Genomic DNA, 20,558 nt, shown 5'->3' with positions numbered 1-20,558 from the left:
AAACCTATCTACAGACTTCACCACAACCAACAGCTTCCATATTTATGAAGACTCAGAAGCTAATGTAAGCTTATTGCTAAGATGACAGTTGTGTCTAAGCAGAGGAAACACAGGGGGGAAAAAAAGAGGGAAAAGGAATGAAACAAAACACCTGAAGTAGAAAAACTAGCTCAATACTAGCTTTTTAGATCTTCCAAAAAGAGCAAATGAAGACAGAATTTGGGCTGACTAAGCCTTGTCTAAACTAAGGCTGCTGAAAGGATATGTGGTAGCAGACCTGAGAAGCCTCAGATTTTTACAGCACTGAAGCAAAGTGTACACACATCACAGTGTGATTTTGCATTATGAGGAACATTTACCACATAAAACCAGTTCCACTTGCTTGCGTGATTATATGTGGAATTCTGGGATTTGTTCAGCTTTGCTATGAATCTACTGCTATATTATTTTTCAGAGACGTTTCTTTTCCTAGATGCCCAGAGTCAGCGTTTGATTGATTAGTGTGTTTTTTCTGGCTTACCCACTAAGTTGATTTGAACGATTCATTTGTTAATATAGTGAAACACACATTCAAGATTACAAATTGTTTAACAAGTCTTGACAAACAAGTCCCTTGGTGGTCTTGAAGTTTCTCAGAAGCAGATGGATGAGGTACAATTTTATAGATTCTCTTTCCTATTTGTGTAAAGCTGCTAAGGTCTGAAATAGGCTTTAGTGCAAACAAGGGGCATTGTCAGACAATAAAGAGACAATTGCCTGTGTTAGCACAACAATTAAATTATTTGCAGAGAACCACTCAGTCTATTTGTTACCAGAAATGTGCTAATTATTCCTGCTAATTACATGCAAAACCTTCATTATCACCTATATGACGAAGAGGACCCCTCAGGTTTCAGTGACAAATTAATTACTGTGTTTTCCTTCTGAATGTACTTCTAGACAGTCCCTGTTATCTGAAAAATAAATTGGCTAGCAGGAAGCTTGTCTCTCAGAGACATTCTGCAAGCTAAAAGCAAACATACAAATATCGTATCAAGTTACTATTGCTATTTTTTCAGGCAGGTATATCCTGAAGCTCTTAGAACTACTATATTAATTTACAAGCTCTTAATCCTAATAAAACATACCATGCACTGCTAAATTCCACTATGTAATTGCTTTCAGAGCCCTTTATACATACATAAAACAATGGATAAGATAGCAGGCATTAAGTTTTAAAAATATAGCAAATAAGCCCAGTGGTAAACTACACAGTCAGTACAACATAGATATCATTTCAGTGAATAAATATGATTTAAATTTCATAGTAACTGAAGTGGAAAGGACAGCAAAGCGGCTGAATTACCCAGTCTTTCATTATCACCATTCTAACTCAACACATGGGAGGACACTTGCCACCAAGTCCTGGCAATGCATGCCAGGGGCAGGGGAAGTTTCATGCAGAAGGGTGAGGAAGAGAAGGCATGCAGGATCAAAGTCTTGGTTTGGAAGGCAGGAAACATGGTAAGCGAAGGAGTTGCTGGCAGAGGGATGAATGGAGAGGCTGCAGTGAATTCTCAACACAGACAGATAAATCGACTATTTTTAAAAATGGTTTTAAATCTTTTAAATTTTGCTTAGAACCCGTTAGGTAAGTTTCAGCCATTCCTGTCTGACACCTTGCCACCAGCCTGCCTCCACTTCCACTGAAAGGTGCTCTGGAGTATAGTACTCACCGTCCGTCCTGCTTATAGTCACTTGAGGCCTCCTCAGTCTCTGAGTTTGGCACAGCAGAACATCAATACCTTAACAATTCAGAGTATCAGCAGCATCTATTAATGAGCTGATGATGAACATCATTATACAATTCCAGAATGTGGACTTCAACCACAACTTTAGTGGCACCAACACCACCACATTATACAAAGCAACAGCTAATCTGTGGCTGGATACAAATTGTGCAGTCTTGACAATACGGCAGGGATGGGATAAAGTAGCTCAGACAGGGCTACTGAAAGGCTAGAAATACAGTTTCGTAGTGAATCAAGTGATGACTAGCACCCACACAAAGTTGTATTTCAACAGCCACTCCACCTTCTGAAGATAAAGCAGGAGTGGAGGAGTGCATTCAGAATCTGGATGTCTACAAGACACAGCCCCACCTCTCCAGACCATCAGTGCAGAAAAGCAATGCCCAAGAGCGCTGAACCTAGCCTTAGAGACCAGTTCATCCATGACTCACTGGTCCTATGCCCTTTAATCTGGGACTTTAATCTGGGTATCACTTATCATACAGCCCTCTCTACTACATAAAACATAAAATACTTATCTTCATCTTTACTTGCATTTGTAACCCATTCCTCAGACTGTCATATCTATTTTGTACATCAAGAGACTGACTTAAGCCCCTAATTCACCCATGATATCTCCCATGCCGACTTGTTTCTGTTTTGGTGCTTTCTGCAATGTTCTCCCTCAGAGGCAGGAAACCCCCATAACTAACTATATGGTAATGTCATTATTCTTCAAGTCTACCTTCATCCTCTCTTTTCACTTGAGGCCTTAAAAAACCTCAGTAACAATAATGCTAATGATATGGTCAGCTTCCATATGCTGTACTACTGAATACAGAGTTTCACTGCAGTTTCCATCTATATATCTTCGTTTGTCTCTTGTGTCAGAGGGTAAGTTCTCCAAAGCAAGAGCCATCTCTTTGATGTATTCTTGTAGTAGTTAGCATGTCTTAAACAATACTTATATTGTTATACTATAATTATATATTTTTGTATATTATTATATATTATATTGTATATTATTATATATTATATTGTTGTACTATAATTAATAATAATAGAAGTAGTAGTAGCAGTAGTAAGAGGAGGAAGCACAGCACAAGTTTTCCAAACCAGAAATGCAGGGAAGGATTCAAAATTTGGAGGCCAATACTACTTTAGTCATTATTACACAAAGAATTTTTAAAGGTTAATGGCAGACCAGCACAGAAAACATGCCAACTAGCATGTAAACACAGCTGCACGCACTTATCATTTTTATTTTAATTTTAGTGTATAATCCTAACTGAGGTTCTGGCATATATGCATTGTCTAGCTCAACACCTACCTCCATTGTCCTGGTTTCAGCAGGGATAGAGTTAATTTTCTTCCTGGCAGCTGGTATAGTGCTGTGGTTTGGATTTAGGATGAGAATAATGTTGAGAACACACTGATGGTTTCAGTTGTTGCCAAGCAGTCAAGGGCTTTTCAGCTTCTCGTACTGCCCTGCCAACGAGGTGAGGGGCACCCAAGAAGCTGAGAGGGGACACAGCCAGGATTGCTGACCGAAACTGGCCAAAGGGATATTCCATACCATATGACATCATGCTCAGTATATAACTGGGGGTTTGCCAGGAAGTGGCACAGCTCAGGAATTAGCTGAGATTGGCTTTGTTTGGTGAGCAATTGTGCTGTGCATCACTTGTTTTGTATATTCTTTTATCATTATCATCATCATCTTCCTTTTCTGCCCTACTAAACTGTCTTTATCTCAACCCACGAGTTTTACCTTTTTCTTTTCTATTCTCTACCCCTTCCCACTGAGGGAGGGAGGTGAGCGAACAGCTGTGTGGTTGTTTTAGCTGCCTGCCAGGTTAAACCATGACATCCTTTCAAATAAATCAAAATGAAACAAGTGGACAAGAAGGAGGATTACTGTACTGCATCTGAGTGCCGTAGTTTTTTGTTTAAGTCAGAGACATTCCTTTAAAAGTTAGAATGTGTATGGATTTATTTCCCCAAAATAGTAACTCATAAAATTATGCCTAAAGCTCTGACCTCACCACCAGCATAGCAGCTGCTTTGTTGATAGGATATTAGTACAGTCCATGAGGAAAATAAAACAAACTTTTTACATATGAAAAATTCTCACCTCCAAATCCTAGCTTACTACCAGGTTTTCTGTTCCAAAGCACAGGAAGGTTTCCTTGGCATAAGCAAAAAATCCTGTCCCCGAAATTTAGAACACACTTTTTAACCAGTATATCACCCTGTACAACTGAAAACCTGAAAAGAGAACAGAATAATTAGCATTACTGCAAGGCCTCTAACAAGTGGCCTCCAACCTATCATACCCAAAGGTAGTTCAGATCCAGAAAATGTAAAATTAACCCATGATCAATCTGTTGAAAAGTGGTCTCAACAAGCAAGAGTTTAGCAGCAGAATGCAAAAGCAGGGCATAACTTACTTAGGATAGAAAGACCTTTTTTCCATTTACTATAGTCAGGTTGCTCACCAGATTCTTTCATCTGTTTGTCAGTAAGGAGGACAGCAACATTTGACTGACTTTGAGAGATGGCTGGCATCAGGGAGACTATGTGGCAAAGAGAACTGGAGGATTCTAAATCTGAGGGAAAAGTGATGGAGAAGGAGGATTGATCTGAAAAATAGAAGTGTATAAAGAGAGCTGCATTGCATCAAAATTATTGAGAACTGGAAGTGAAGGAGAAGATGGAAAATCAGGTGATTTCAGCCTATTTTTGCTATGACACAGAGGAGGAACAAGATACTGCTTTCGCAGTAAAACATTTGAGCAATAAAATCATGAATTTGCCTAGAAGGTAAACCCTTTCAACATGGGCCTTAATATCTTCTAATTTGCCTGGACTGAATTATGAGGACATATTTTTGGCCTGGCCTATACCACAAAATATGAGTAGGATTAAGAGCTGACAAGATGCTGAAGCAGAAGAGAACCTTCCCGCGGAGACTAGAATGTAGGGGTCAGCGCTGGATTAGCTGACACATAGACTGCATCTTGTGTTCCAGTGGCTTAATCACTTCACTTAAACCTCTCAGCATGTAAAAGTAGCAATAGAAAAAAAAAACCTGTAAACTCTTTGTCATAGCTGGAGACTGCAAGTATGTGACAAAGAATGACTCAGTAATATTTCTTGCTTCTTTCCTATGTATGAAGTTTTTAGAGATTACCGCCTCTCTTCTTATTCCTTCCCGTCTAATATTAAGATAAGAATTTCAGCAGGCATAATTGTTACAATTACAACAGTTTAGTAATAAGGGCAATTTTTTCAAATGTAGGAGCCTAAAGACTTATACATCTACAGCTACAAAGGACATGGATCCACTCTTCCTGCCAATACCAACACCGGTCTATCGAGTTCTCCAAGAGAAGAAGCAAATACTGAAGTTGGAAAGAACTGATCTAACTCAGAATTATAGTACTACTAGAATTTATTTTATGAAAAAACATGTGCACTAAATTACCAAGTAATTTTAAACTCCTTTACATTTGGCGGGGAGAGGGAAGTAGTTGTTGGGTATGGGATTTTTTTAGATCAACATTTTCCTTCAGGTTTTCACATGCTCCTGCATAAACATTTCCTGGCTCAATATTGTGTTTGCTCACACCACAGTTCTTCCACAGAGGCATTTACTTCCTGCTGCAAAGAAGGGGGAGGGAGGCAGCGTGTAGTGTAGCACCATTTATCCTTTTCAGACAAGGTTTGATTTAGAAAAGAACCAGCCACAACTTGCTGGGTACCAGGAGCCAAATAAATGATTTTACTGTTTGATTATCCACACCATTCAAAACCAGTGTAAGTGGCAATTGGCTTGCTTCCTGTCATACTGGGACCTCGGTTTCACAAGTTTGTCTTGCACAGAAACACTAGGTTTCTGGAGTTGAAAGGCTCCTGGAACTGTTAGTTTTCAATTATTTTGTCTTGGACTGAGCACCTTAACTCCTCCCTGTTCTCTAGCACAGCAGCTAAAATGGCGCCATCCTGCTGGAGCCTGCACAGCCAGCAGCTTCCCTAGGGACCCCCACACCCTTCCCCTCACATTAATGAGTAGCTAACTAACAGAGTAAATAGAAATAAATTAGTAACTAACTTATCCTGGTAGATGTCAAGGAAGAAGAGAATCCCAAAGAGGAATTTAAACAGGGAAACAGATACATAAGCTTTACAGTTCAGCGTAAGAAAGAGCGCTTGCGTAAGATACTGCATGTAAGAAAATAAGAAAATGGTTTTAAACAAAATAGAAAGAAAGGCTCCAAGGCTTGCACCACTAATAGAATTGAGAGGAGGGATTTTAAAACGTTAGCATTATCTCTGGCTCAGGAAGTCCCAAAGCCATGATTCAGTAGAAGGTAGGAGAGTACACCAAGAAAGGATCATTACAGGCTTGACATTTTCTTATACGCTCCCCCAGGCTGCTGTCAGAAACAGGATACCGGGCTAGACAGATGTTTAGTCTGATCCTGTATGACTGTTCTTACTTTGTGATAGTAAGACATAAATGTGGATAGGAAGAAAGTTATGTGCAACTCAGGGGGATCACATGAAACTTGAAGTTGGTGCAGGCATAGCAGCCAGCAGTGAGGGGATTCAAACTGAGGGGTGTCAATTCTGTGCAAATTCCAACCACTATGGACTTCACCCCTGGGAGAAATCCAAAATCCTCATATATTTCAGGACTTGTCTATAGGACACGGGGCATCTTTGTAGTCAAACCATTTCCCCTACCCTCCACTGGTCCTTCAGTTAAATATTTCATTCTTTTAAAAAAAAAAAAAAAGTTTCTTTCCTCTCTGTCTGTGAATTAATACCTGTCATCATGCTACTGCCAATGTGGACATTTTCTGCACTGCGTTTTCTAGGTCTCTGTAAGAAAAAAACTCCTCCCAGTGCCACCAGTCCTTCTCATATGCAGGTCAAAACACATTCCCTAAGTACAGTGTCCATTATCCCTCCAGCAGGCATTTGGGAGCAAAAGCAGATATGCAGAGATATTTTGCAATATAATAACAATGTCACGATGTCAACCATAATTTCTAAGTTGTTCATAGATGCCCCAAATCATCACAGGTCAAACACAGCTGGAACAACGGGTCAGGAAGGGTTTTATTTCCTACTTTAATGTAGACTACAATGAAATGAGAAGCAACAAGAAATTTTCTTTCAGCACAGCCATCAGAAAGACTACCTTTTCTTGCTCCTAGCCATTTTAATTCATGCTCTTGTTACAGTCAGGAAGGCTTGCTAAAGAAACTGTATATAGAAAATGTTATACAACAGTTGCAATAAGTAGCCTATACAGCAGTTTATTTGCTGTGACAAATCGGCACAGAGCATGCCACACACCAATACTCCATATTCTCTTCTGGGTCACTGAATTGATTCTGGTTCAAATTCCAGCCAAACCATTTCATGTGCAAAGCCATTAAAGGACTAGAACTATTTTCTTTTGCTAGCTCAGACTAGCCTCTGTTCTAGGAGCTAGGGGTAGTCTGCAAGGCAAGACGCAACATGGATGCAAGCCCACTCAGGCGCTTCTTGGACGACGATGTAGCCACTATAATGTTATATAAAAGGGAGCTGCATCATCTTTCTCCCAGCGGTAGCAGCTGTCACTGCATTTTATGAGGAGATGAAGCTGTCCATGGATATTGTGTGCTCTGGGAACATTTACCAGATCAGCTCTCCTAGGTAATTCTGATCCCAGAACATCTGCTTCCTGGATCCCAGCCAAGCTTAAGGAGCCGGGCAACCAGCTCAGCTGAAACTGGGCTGTTTTGGACCTCAGCTCCAACAGCTTGCCAAGCACCATGGAACGGTGAAGTCGTTCATGGACCTTAGGTCTCTCCAGGGCCAGACTGCAGTTGAGGAGGCATTCTTACAGTTTTGGACTTAAATAGCTCTTCCAAATCTCATTTTAGGTAAAAAAAGGGATCACTTCAGTGATCTATTTCTCTCTGCAGTACTGTACACTCTACAAATTTATCCTCAATTGATTGAGAAAATTACCCACTGGTTGTGTGCACCACAGCCTGATCCCTAAGACAAGTCTTCAGAATAGAAATGCTGTACAAATACATGAAATAGTTATAATGGAATGATTTTCACTATGGCGTTATTCATTTCAGACATCTTTTAAAAAACGGTGTTTTCTTAATTCATTATCTAGGGTCTCTTTCATAATGGGAGGTGATTTGGTGACAATACCAGCTTAAGCAGCAACTTAACAAGGTCAGACCTGGCATTTAGAGAATAAAAATACTCATGAACAAAGTTTAAATTAAACAGGACACTGGCCACAGAGCAATACTTTCTCTCTGTTCTGACAACAGAAGTAGAGACAACTAGCTTAAGCTAGAGAGCAGCATCCATGTTATGATAGTCAATGTCATCTTGTACAAGAAGAAACAGGATGCATGCAGAAGGATTTATTTAAAGCTAATGCACTTTAAAATACAGTGATATTACATTTTTAGTTAGCATCTATAAACGTTTTCTGCTCTGGGATTCTTACAGAGTTAAGACTTGTGCAGCAGGCCAGGTACACCAGGTAAGATTCACAAAAGAAAAAGAGACAGAAAAAGAGAAGCTCTCAAAACAGCAACAGAGTTCTTTACCTTACCCTACACTTTTATCAGAGTAACACTAGTTCTTATTGCTAAGTAAAAATATATGTGTGTCTGCGTAGAGAGAGATACAGAGATGGATATTCTGTTAATTTAAAAGAAGGTTAAAGACCTTTAATCAATCTTTACATATTAAGGAGTGTTTATCGTTTCTATCATAACACCCATTCCAGTCATAACATTGCTCTCACAGAAGACCACAGCTAATCTGCTACGTCCCCAAATAACATTTCAATAACTTTAGATTTATTTAAGACCCCTTCTGGATCAATAGCCCCCCATGACTGAACCTGTGTTTCAACAGGAAAAACTTTACTGGGCGGGGGGGGGGGGAAGGTCATTTCTGTTAAAGCTGTAATGCTTATCAGTGATACTGAGCAGCAACCTTTTCCATGCTGACACCAGATGAGAAATCACTAATTAAATGGAAAAGTAGCATATATTTGAAGTAAGAGTCAGCTTCTGAGTGTGGAAGTAGTAGCATTTTCTCATTTTGCAGGGTAAGTCTGCCCTGCTTCCTCAAATGAAGACACAGTAAAGGAAAATGTGACCTTGGAAAGATTTGCTATGTATGGCATACAAAAACTGTTATTCCCAAGACTCCACAGCCCCTAAGTGTTTCAAAAACAGACACAGAAGAATGAAAAACCAGACAGGTGACAATGATGGCATTAGCAAAATACCTTATGGCTCGCTCAGGTATTTTATATTCAAGGCACACGTTACAACTCATATATTTCATTAAATCTACCTAATTTATACCAGAATCCATTGCCTCTTTGTATTTCAAGGGAATAGAAATACACAAGATATTGTGGACAAAACTGATATTTCTTGTGGGAATAAAATCCAAACAGAATAAGAGAGAGAGAGAGAGACTTAGGCTTAATCTTCCTTATTATTTGATAAGAAGCATTTTCTGAGTAAAGGTACAAGTCATTTATGGTTCTGATCACTCCAGTACACTGTTCCATACCTAAGAGAAGAAAATGTTTCAAATATTTAACAAATCAGGGCTAATTATACAGAATAATTGAATCCCTAAAATAAAGCCTGAGAGACTTTATTCTTCTAGCGTTACTTGCTGATGATGTGAATACCATGAGAAGAGATAAAGCTACAGACCTGTTAATACAAAGAAGACAGTAAAAAATTACTTTCAGTTTTGAGAAAAACACTAGGCTCTGGATATAAGTTAATTATTAAAGCTCAATTCCCTTTTTTTCCCCAAAAAAAAGTTATTTTAATTACTGCTTTTTTTATGCCAAGTGTCTGCTTTACTTAAGAGAAGAAATTATTTTCTATTTGAAGCAATGCCTACTAGAAATAAAAGTTACTCAAGGGCAGTGTTTTATTGATAAAGCCTTTTTCTTTATAATCATCATATGTCATAACATTTCACAGGATTCATGAGGTTCATATTTTTTCAAAGGCAGAAACAACTGCAAGTTCTGATCTGGAGCTAACAAAAAACCCCAAAGCACTGTCCAGAGTTGGAGTAATTTTTAAACCCTAGATATAGTAAAAGACAGGGCTTCAAAAAAGTAGGAAAGGTTATTTGTTACCCTAAGAGCTACCATTTTTAAACTGTTATGACTATTTGCATACATTTACATGCACTGAAAGCACAGCCATTCAGAACAAACAAGGTTCATTATGAAGACAAACATGCAGAGTATGACTGAGTGACAATCTACACAATGGCTGATTTAAACTTTATCGGTCTCCTCCATTCACAGACCATTTTTCTGACGAGGAGGAACAGCTACGGATGCCTTACATCTCTTTGGCCATTTTTATTTGTGATAAACCCTCGGGCTGCCTCTGTTAAGGTGAGAGAATACACTAAGCAGTCTGTTCAGTCTGTCAAAACCTCCTATATGGTCTCTGACTTCTAACAGGCAACCTTAAATGAATCTCTCTCAAGTAGTGGAATAGGTAGGAAAACTGGTTTAGCAAAAAGACATACACAGTTCCCTTAAACAGTTCAACTTTAAGGCATGTCTGCATGCATTCCTACTGCCTGTGACAATAGTAACACTTCCTTTCAGCCTAATAGGTCCTGAGCCCCATCCTTTGTCTGCTGATTAACTGCTCTATTCATTGACCAGACCACTAATTGCATGCTCCTTATAGTTACCCTACATTACTGTAAGAATTAATGAGACACAATTACAGCTCCCAGAAATCTCAGGCCTAGCCAACTGCAAAGCACTCCAACTGAATAAGAACTCCCCAAGAATAAAGAGAAAAATTCAGCCCATTGTTCACAGGAAGCAGAATGTTTTTTGTTAAAAAATTGTATTTATTTGAAGCTGTTTCATAATTAGGCCCTGGAGAAAAAAAAAGAAGAGAATAGAGAAAGAACTTGGGAACCAGCATTCACTGAGAAATCACAGTGGATGCAAAGAGACGCTCAGACAGTTCAGATATGAGGAGAAAAAACATGAGGGATGGAGTGCATGAAAAAATTAGTGCTATGAATAATACAAACATCTACAACCAATCGGCTGTTGAAACAGAGCACGTCCCACTGTATGGGAACTGCCACTAATGCAATCTTGTATTTGACTTATATAGCTTCATTCTTGAACAATTTAAAATAAGCATATGGCATGCTTCTGCACTCATGTCTCTACTATGAGGTGGAGGAAGAGGATTTAATTTCCCACTCCCAGAATTTAATATGCATTGGCAGTCAGTGTCATTAGCCATGACAGTCAAAAGGAAGGACAGAAAATGAGGTTTTGGAAAATCAGCCATATTGAAAACTGCACGCACATTTAATCTGTGTAATCAACAGCCACAGCTATTCAAAGTCTTAGTGACTACAATCACTACCTATTAGCCTGTAAGTAGTTCAAAAGCTATTATTCTCACTTGAACAATTTTCCAATACACAAGAGACAGCATTAAGTTAATGAAGTTAATATGCAAAGTCAATATTCTTTGTTATGAAGTCATCTTCCATTGGTTCATCTTCAACATATTTTCACCATATAAATTTGATTTAAATTATATGTATAGTTTGACAAAGCCACTGGTACTTAAAATAGAGCTCGAAATGCAGCACTATACTTTATAGTTCTGGTAACCATTTTACAGGGTACAATTTATAGCAGCCACTGAGACCCCAAACTAAGAATGTCATAGATTGGCACTGCTACATTCCAGAATCAACATCTTTGGACAGAGACAACATTTTTTGTACGACTCTACAGGGATTCTCAATAATTGCACCTAACTGCGGTAATAGTTTAAATTCATGGAAAATGGATGTTCTTCTGATACTATCGCTCACTGATATCACAGCAGAATGCTTTCCCGCATGAAGCAGACAGTTACCACCATGTGGTGCTGAATCCCAAGCAGGAAACAAGGCACGAATATGGATCAGAGACCTTTGTGTTCAGTGTATAATAAGTCCAATATCCCTGTCATAGAACAGCAATCATTAACTCAGGGATCTTTTGTTAAATGGCCCCTGTGGCTGGACTGGTAACAGCAGGGATTGAATTTGCAATTTCTGTATCTCAAAATATCTCCCTTTTATGATTATGATCGCATCCAATGCCATAGTTATATCTCTACTTACCATCCTCAAGACTAGATTCATCTGCCAGGGAGACTGCAAGCCTACAAATTCATGCATTTCTGAAGTAAGTCTCTAGGACTTGAAGTGAAAATACCAATTTCTATTAACCTTGGCTGATTAATCAACCTCAGTGCAGGACCACAGAGCTTACATATGCAGCTTTGGCTCTGGCAGTATTATTTGAAATGGGCTTTCCGCATCTCTTGAAAAAACCTTTGAGGAAAAAGGAAACCTTTGTCTCAAATAAAACATCACCTAGCTCATTCAGGCTATTCCTTTTTCAAGCCCAAAAATAGAACAAGTCCAAATTCCTGCAGAGCATGATATGAAATTATTTCTGCTAGTGCAAATAATGTATTCTTGTATCTGGTCCAGCCTTAATTTCTGATGTTATGAAATAACTTGAACAAATACAAAATGTGCATATTCTTGAGGCTAGCTATAATTTCTAGTTAGGGTCTCTCTCTGCATAACAGAAAAGACAGTCCTTCCTGAAGACAAACACTAAGAGTCCACTCTTTAAGTCATCACTTCCAACTAAGGTATAACATCAAAATGAAAGACAGTTAAAGATGCATACAGGAACTGCATCTTAAGAGACAAGGGAAGGTTTCAAGTCATAATCTGAGTTCACTCACACCATTTCTACTCTCCTTTCTCACTACCAGTTTCTTTAGAACCACTTGTCATTTATGGTGCTGCATGTAGGATCAGCAAAGGACAATCCTGATCCATCAAGTGCTTCCACATGTTTACTTTTTTTCTGGAAGTTATTCACCCAAGGAAGCTTCCACTTTTGTACTTCTCATCCTTTAGTTTGTGTATTGCACATCACAAGCTTCACTGCTAGGGAGTCTCCTTCCTTCCTTTTCATTGGCATATCTGCATCCAGCTTCCTTTCTTCCTGCAAGTAGTTCAGTTAAACAATGATTATGCCTACACCATCTCCTAAGTGTAGCCCCAAAACTACCTTCAAGACCAGAACCACCAACAGGACAGGTGCTAAACATGAAAATTCATACATTGCCAGGCATTATTCATGTAACTTGCAGCTATAAGACAACCCTACAGAAGATGAACAGGAGACAGAGATCACATACTATTCTTAGAGTTGCTCTAGAGGTTGTTCTTCAGAGCAGCGAAAGCATAAGCTATGATATATCATCTCTGTGTGCAGTGATAAACTTGCATATGAGTCCCTACAGGATGAGGCCTACAATTGATTTACACTAGAAAGGTTAATATAGAAATTACACTAACAAGACTCCTCTTCCCAAGCAACTTATACCTATCCCTCAAGAGAAGTAAAATGTACAGGTAAAAGAACTTCTTACACAGCTTCTGCACTAGGGTTTTTGCTGGCATAGCTATGTCAGCAAAAAATTCATATCCTTCTCTGACAGGCCTCCTTGATAACACTTTTAAGTGCAAACCAGGTGTCAGTATTTCAGTTATGACAGAAAAAGAGTTCTACACTAGTCATGAGCTGAATATGTAGCCTTTCATGACCTGGAAAAGCCCTTGCTTCCAAGGAGGTCAAATCCCATGATCATGTTTTCCACCAGCATTATCTCTCGCGAGCACTGGTATTACAGTACTAATATGGTACTGTATTAACACATACAGAGTAGGTGAAAATATCCTATCAGTCAACTAGTCACTTATATTCTGCATTCCCATCTAAAAAATGTTTATTTACACTACATTAAAGCCACAAAAAATTCCAGTGCATGGGAGGCACCAACACTTCTATGTGAAAATATGCTGTGATTTTTAGATTAGACTAAAAATAATTTTAAATCTATTAATCTCTGGACATTTCAGTTGGTTGCATTTGGCATTCAGAAAGATTTAGATGATTCTAAGAAGAGATTCTATAGATTGAGTTCCCAGATGCATCTGATCATGAAACAAGATGACCAAGCACAAGTATCTTTCATTTTAATCAGCATTGTTAGTTAGAAAGTTAACAATACTGGTTTAAGAGCAGCTAGATAGCTTTTAAATACAAGGTTCATAATTAAATACACAGATGTAGCATATGGCATTAGGCAACAACCCCACAACTGAAGAGAAGATTGGAAGAAGCGATGCTGCCACAGGCAGAGTTGCAAAGTATCCCTCAAGGATCACCAACATTGTACCTGTTCCTAACCTAGTTTACCATATTCTCATCATCTCCAGTTCCGTTGCTCTCTGATCCTATGCGATTATTTATGGAATATGTTTAGGCCTTGCAACAGATAAGGCCCTCTGAAAGCACCCCTCACTGAGGTGGAGTGCAAGGGCCATGGTCCACCTGGGGCGTTCCTCAGTACAAGCGATGATGCCCTGTGATAAAAATCAGCATGAATAAAACAAAGTGTTTCTAACTACTTACACATGCAACGCTCATGGCCATTGATTAGCCACGCAGCATGAATCCCTGAGCTACAAGAAACAGTCAATCACGTTAATTAATGAATTAATGTTCCTTTATTGAATATACAGAAAGAAAACAAGTTTCACAAGCAAAAAGCAGTCTGTGATATCTAAGCACTTAAATCACCATTGCAAACTGTATCCTACTCCTAAAACTTTTTTTTTCCAGTATTTTAGCATTTTTCAAAATCCACCAAGATTACTCATAGCCTGAACTGTGGCAAAACTGGGATTGTATGAAAACTATTCACATACCACTAGCTGAGAAAAACCTGGTATTAGTCTAGAAACCAATTTACTCTCATAAATCAGCTTTATTCTTGCAAACACCACTGAAGGGAAACAATTTTGCAATGAGACAACAGCAACACAGAGCACATAACACCTTTCATCCTCACCTTATTCACTTATTCACCTTCCAACATTCTTTCTTCCATTCATTTAGCTGCACCATCCAAAAATCCTATCACCCTGGACACCAGTCCTTGAGAGGGCGATTTCCTCTTTCCTGTGTGGCTGGTGGCCTATGTACCCTCAGCATCGTGTGCTCTTAAGCTTTCTCTCTCAAAGTTCATATACCGCACAGACAAGACAACACTGTCATCCCGCTCAGGGGCTGGAAACCACTCCCCACATTCCCCTTCCCCTGGTATAACTTCACTCACCTTTTAAAAAAGGAGCATGATACAACACCGTGTTGAAACAATCAGGACCCCCTACCTCCACTTTTTCCCTGCTCCTCCTAGGCCTAGAAGCTTTCTCCTTCCTTCACTGTCCCCCCTAGAGCAGCTACTGACACTTGTCTAGGTCATCATTTGGGCAGCAGCAGAAGCCAACATCTGTAGGTTATTTGCTTCCTTCCAGGCACTTTGTCTATCAGGACGCAGGGCAAGGGATCCCTCTTGCCAACAACCACTGTGGTCCCGAGGAAAACTTGGTTCATGATCACATGAAAAAAGATGCACTGTGAGTGAAGGATGGTAGATTTTACAGAGCACTCTTTAACACCACAGTCCTTGTTTATGGCTGTTTTCATTCCTTTCTACTTCTGCTGCACTTTAAGGAAAATTGTACTGTGGAAGTTAAAAGCCTAGCATGGGAAGAAAGCGTTATGCTTTCATTGTGCACTTCAGTTACAGGTAACCTGTGTAGTGAACTAAAGAACGGAGAAGTCAGATCGTACACAGCCAGAGGAAAGATTGATTTATGCCCTGATTTACTACTAGTAGTTTCAGAAGAGCAACCAGCAGAGTCATTTGAGTGACAAAAGCATTAGACTAACAGAAGGTTTTGCATTATTTAACTATTTGTGGCACGTACCCCTAGCCCTACCCTTTTTGTCAGTCAAAAAAAGTAGAATTTTACTAATATGCAACTGGCATATTTGGCATACATTGGCCAAAAAACAGACTGAGTGGACAAAATAGTCAAATCCCTGTCAATTTTGAGCCTTAATGATTCCTTTTATAGCAACTTTACACGGAGGCTAGCTCTGTTAACACCAAAGGTCTCATGTTTCATACATGCCAACGTGAGAGGGAAGCTAGTCACTGGAAATTAAGTGTGCTAGTGCCTTTATTAGGTACACAAAGTGTAAGTGGAAAGAGCTGAAAAGGAACAGACAGTCCAAAGAAATACAGGATAAGACCAGGAAGAAACATATCCCAAAACAGAAGCATAATTAAGCATCCAAATTGCCAATTAACAGTAAATAGCCAACGAGGAACATGTATGGAAGAATGCAGGGATGTGTGGAGAATTAAGAGGCTATATTGCAAGTAAGCTTTATTCATGGAGAATACCAAGGTATTTAAGCTCCTAAATCCTACTTCAGAACTTGAACTCCCACTCGGGTCTACCGGAAATCTCTTAGGATTCGGGCTCAAGGATCGCTACCATAAGGCATCAGTGTACACGCCTCTCTGGGGCCTGTCTCACTGTATTAGGCAACTAGAATATTATGAAGAAACTCTTGATGCACCAGTGACTCAGAACAAAAATCCCACTCTACCATAAATACATTTAATGTTCTATACATAGGATGATTTAATGAGACTCAGTAAAAGCATCAGAAGAGCAGTTGTATCGTAGAAATGCAGATATGGGGGAAGGGAAGTTACAGGCAATTGCTTATCCTGAACCTACCTACAGGTTCAGAAATTTCCTCTGTAAAGCTGCCAGCCTTTCTTCACACGCAATTATCGTGTACCATTTGTATTAGTGTAGAACCTACAAGCTCAGGTCATGGATCAGTCCTACACAGATGCAAAGAAAAAAAAAGAATATGCCTATACATCTGATCAAAGTCATGCAAACCAAATATTAGCCATAACACATTTTTTTTTAAATTTTATTGCCTTAGAGTAAATCTAATTACTATTATCCATTGTAGAATTATCATAAAAACATTCTTCATATTACAGTTGAACAGGCTTAGAAAGGAGAAATATGCAACGAACCACAAGAAGGAATACAGATTGTTACAGTATTACATATACTTTAGGTAGGCATGAAAAACACCTCCTTTGCATGCAGTGGTTTTTTTATATAGATAGCTAGATAAAATGCATTCCATGTAAATGACTTATAAAAATTGAAGAAATTCCAGAAATTAAAATCGTGGAGAGCTTTCTGTTATAAACATGAGAATATGTTTGTATATCATTTATAATACATATTCCCCAGCAATAATTTACCTTTCCACTCAGAAACCTTGTGTAAAGATAACTTCACTGTTACCACGCACAAAAAACCAAACTAACTTATGAGAAAGCAACAAAGGAAATTTGCATCTTTCAGGCAACCTGAGACTAATATCTTCACATGGTAAACTATATTTTAATTAAGATATTCTCAGCAATACATGTGTTTATACTTTTTTTTCCTTCACACTTGGATTTGATTTCATTTATGTCACGATCTACCTTGCAAGTTTAAGGCATGCATCATTTATTCACGACCTCTACTTTCTTTCAGACCCCCTCAGTAACAGATGACCAGGCTAAAGAAAAATCAAGTGGTTTGTCTGGTAACAGTTAGTGTCAAAACAAACCATAGACATTGTATTGCTGTTAGCTGAACTCATAATTAAAAAAATACAACCCAAAAGCAGTGCTCGCTTTACTTCACCTTTTTCTAGAATAAACTCTCATAATTAAACTTTCCACTTTTCCAAGTAGCTGACTATGTATTCCTGCACAGCAGGAGGTTTTGACAGACATATTGTCTTGGACAATAAACAAAGCAGAAATCCCTGACTAGAATTTACAGCTAATTTTATCCATGCATATTGTTAGTAAAATTTGCATATCTGTCTTTCAACATTAAGAAAAAATAAAAGTTGAAATTCAATGAATTTGGGCACTGCACTGCTTTGCAAGGAAAAAAAATGAGATTTAAGTTATAATTTCCATACTTACTGAGGCCGTATGTCAAAAGAAATCTGCAAAAAAAATCCTGGTGCTGCTTTGATGAGATTTGAAAGACGACAGCATACTAATAGTAAAGGAGCTTCTACTTAACAAAGATGGCTTAAACAGTACCTATAAAAGACTGCTGAAGGGCCAGTGAATTCTAGAAAACATTTCCAGCACCTCTTATCTCTCTGTCCTTCACCCACAAAATACATAGAAGCAGTTAACATGTTTTGAAGGAATATCACCCACCTTTTCTGCTCAGTGTTGACCTTCCCCATGAAACATTAACAGATCAGTCAGCATTGGCTTCTTACAATTAAAGATGGTGAAAACTTTCACTGGTACTTTTCATTGATTTTTTTGTCACAACACTGCATCACCACTAACCCTCCAAAGCCACGAGCCATCCGTAGCAAATATTCACCTTTTTTGATTTTTGAATCTCTTTTCACAGCATCCTGGACACCTTGATGTCTTAGGAATTAAGTTACTTCACCTGGGTCTGCCTAGCCACAAAATTAGGCATTGGAATGCAGTTGTGCCAGCGTGAAACATTTTAGATCAGCACAAATACTTCCACACTGAAGACAGAAAGCCATACCACTTTGAGGTACTTTTCCAGTATAAATGTTGGATGTATTCCAGGGATTATGCTGTTGGTTGGTTGGGGTTTTTTTCATTATTATTATTGCTTTTTAAAAACTGTAGTAGTGAATTTTCATTAGTAAATCTCTCTTATTAAATTATGAAAATGCTCACACTACCACAGGGTGTACTTTATGGCTTTCCATACTTGCATTGCTCTGAGCAGGATTTCAAGGGCACCTGTAACCTATGCTTAGGTCTATTAGAGTTTGGCTACTGCTCCAGTGGAGGATGGAGAAGGAATAAATGGCATTCTGGCAAAAGTGAAGAACTCGGTCATCACTTGAAGACTTTACCTACAGTTGACTGTGCAGATAAGTGGCACACTACTTCTTTTCTTAGGTTTCAGATGAAACAAACACAACAGTTAACACTGAAACAAGATTTCTAACACCCCAGTGAGATGCACAGATCAGTTCACACCTCTCAGAGGACTTCTAGCATGCCCTGTAGACTTGGGCAGGAGATCTCTGAATCATGCTCCTGAATTTTTCCTGAAAATACAACCTCAAGTTGTTTTTTTTTCTAACAAACAAGTCATGCTGTGAGAGAAGTGCACTACAACCACCACCTCTAGCATTCTGGCTGTGCCTATAAACAGCTTCATATCACCACTCTATAGAATAGTATGGTTCCCTACAGCATAAGCCCTTGTGAGATCCAAGCATTGCACTGTTACACCAGATTTTTTTTTGTAAAATGCTGAATTCAGATATTGTCTGACAGAGCTAGCTGAGGAAGTGGAGGAGTAATTTTATTCTGCAAAAGTGCAATGAAAACTAGGTAAATCATCTCAGTGATACAGAGCATTCACCTGCAAGACAACAATGAGCTATCTGCATTTTGGCCCAGCAAACAAAAAAACTACAAAAAATATGACTTCCAGTGATGTAACCATGAGATGCTGAGAGCTCACTGGGATGTGTTCATGACATTGAAGTCAATGAGATTCAAGGTCCACAATTCTCCAAATACAAACTGCTGAGTAGGAAACCAAGACAGCAGTTAAACATTTCAGAATCAGGCACTGAAATTAATGAGTTAAAGATTAATTCACTCACAGACTGTGTGTACATGGTCACCTCATGGGGCCATCACCAGGAAGACAAGAGATCTTCTTAGAAGAACTGGCTCTACCTGAGGCTAATTAACAGATATGCTGACTGTAAATAAAAGCAGGAGGTGGTAAACAGAAAAGAATAGGAAGTTTGATGGGGCTCCCAACTGATGCTGTGTGTCAATAAACGTCAGCTGAAACTTAGATGCTGCTTTTGTACTCTCTCAAGGAAATCATTATTATCGCATTATTCTGTAATACAGTCTAACCTAATCTCCATGCATCATACTAGAGAAGGTATTTTTTATCAACTCGACATTTGTTAATTACAAAACCAAGCATATTGAAGTTATTTTGTTTTACATACAGGATGAAGCAGCTTCTTTAAAAGTGCAAATTATGATATTCAGCTTTACTACCCATAAAACTAACAACTATTTCTTATACCCCAATCCAAATTAGTGACCCTTGTAAAAATAGTTCCAAAACCACCAGTGAGATAGCACAAACAGCTATATAAAACAGACAAGAGACTGATACATACAACAGTAATTGGGCTTTTTAAGAACAGAAACACTTTTTCAATTTACCCTCATCATTTCCTAAATCTGTAGAACATATATCCTTTATCTCTCTGGGTTTTGGCATGAGATTCTTTGCATGCATTTTATCATAGCATTTTCCTTCACTGTCTCTTTCATAAATTTTCTTCCAATAAAGGGTTACCTGTAAGAAAAACAGTTTTGATAGTACTGAACATTGAAAATATGGTGATGTTCATTGTCCATTCTCTGTGCCCCCCCAAAAGTTAACTACCATTGCAAGTTGGATGTTATTTGTTGTTTCCTAATCCCCTCTCCCATTTAAAGACTGATTTGACAAACCGTTTCTTAAACAAGCAGACACTTTAAAGTAACCAGGATCACTGACATGAGGATAGACTATTTTGCATGAGAAAGTTTTGCAGGATGTAATCTTTTCTTTTCCTTGAAATTTAAGTAGTTACTA

General features: G+C 38.6%; 1 long non-coding RNA gene across 1 annotated transcript in view; it reads right to left on the bottom strand.

Annotated features, from left to right (window-relative positions):
• Positions 1 to 16,687, bottom strand: part of LOC129202751 (uncharacterized) — a 139,495-nt gene extending 122,808 nt beyond the window's left edge. The window contains exons 1-2 of the long non-coding RNA XR_008575824.1: positions 16,578 to 16,687; positions 3,904 to 4,037 (exon numbers count right to left, since the gene is read on the bottom strand). This is a non-coding gene — a long non-coding RNA (uncharacterized LOC129202751). The remainder of the gene's footprint in view (positions 1 to 3,903; positions 4,038 to 16,577) is intronic.
• Positions 16,688 to 20,558: the final 3,871 nt, after the last annotated feature.

This window comes from Grus americana, chromosome 2 (genome assembly GCF_028858705.1).
Source record: "Grus americana isolate bGruAme1 chromosome 2, bGruAme1.mat, whole genome shotgun sequence".
Classification (NCBI taxonomy): domain Eukaryota; kingdom Metazoa; phylum Chordata; class Aves; order Gruiformes; family Gruidae; genus Grus; species Grus americana.
The sequence above is the reverse complement of the archived record's forward strand: the minus strand, read 5'-3'. Positions and strand labels throughout refer to the sequence as shown.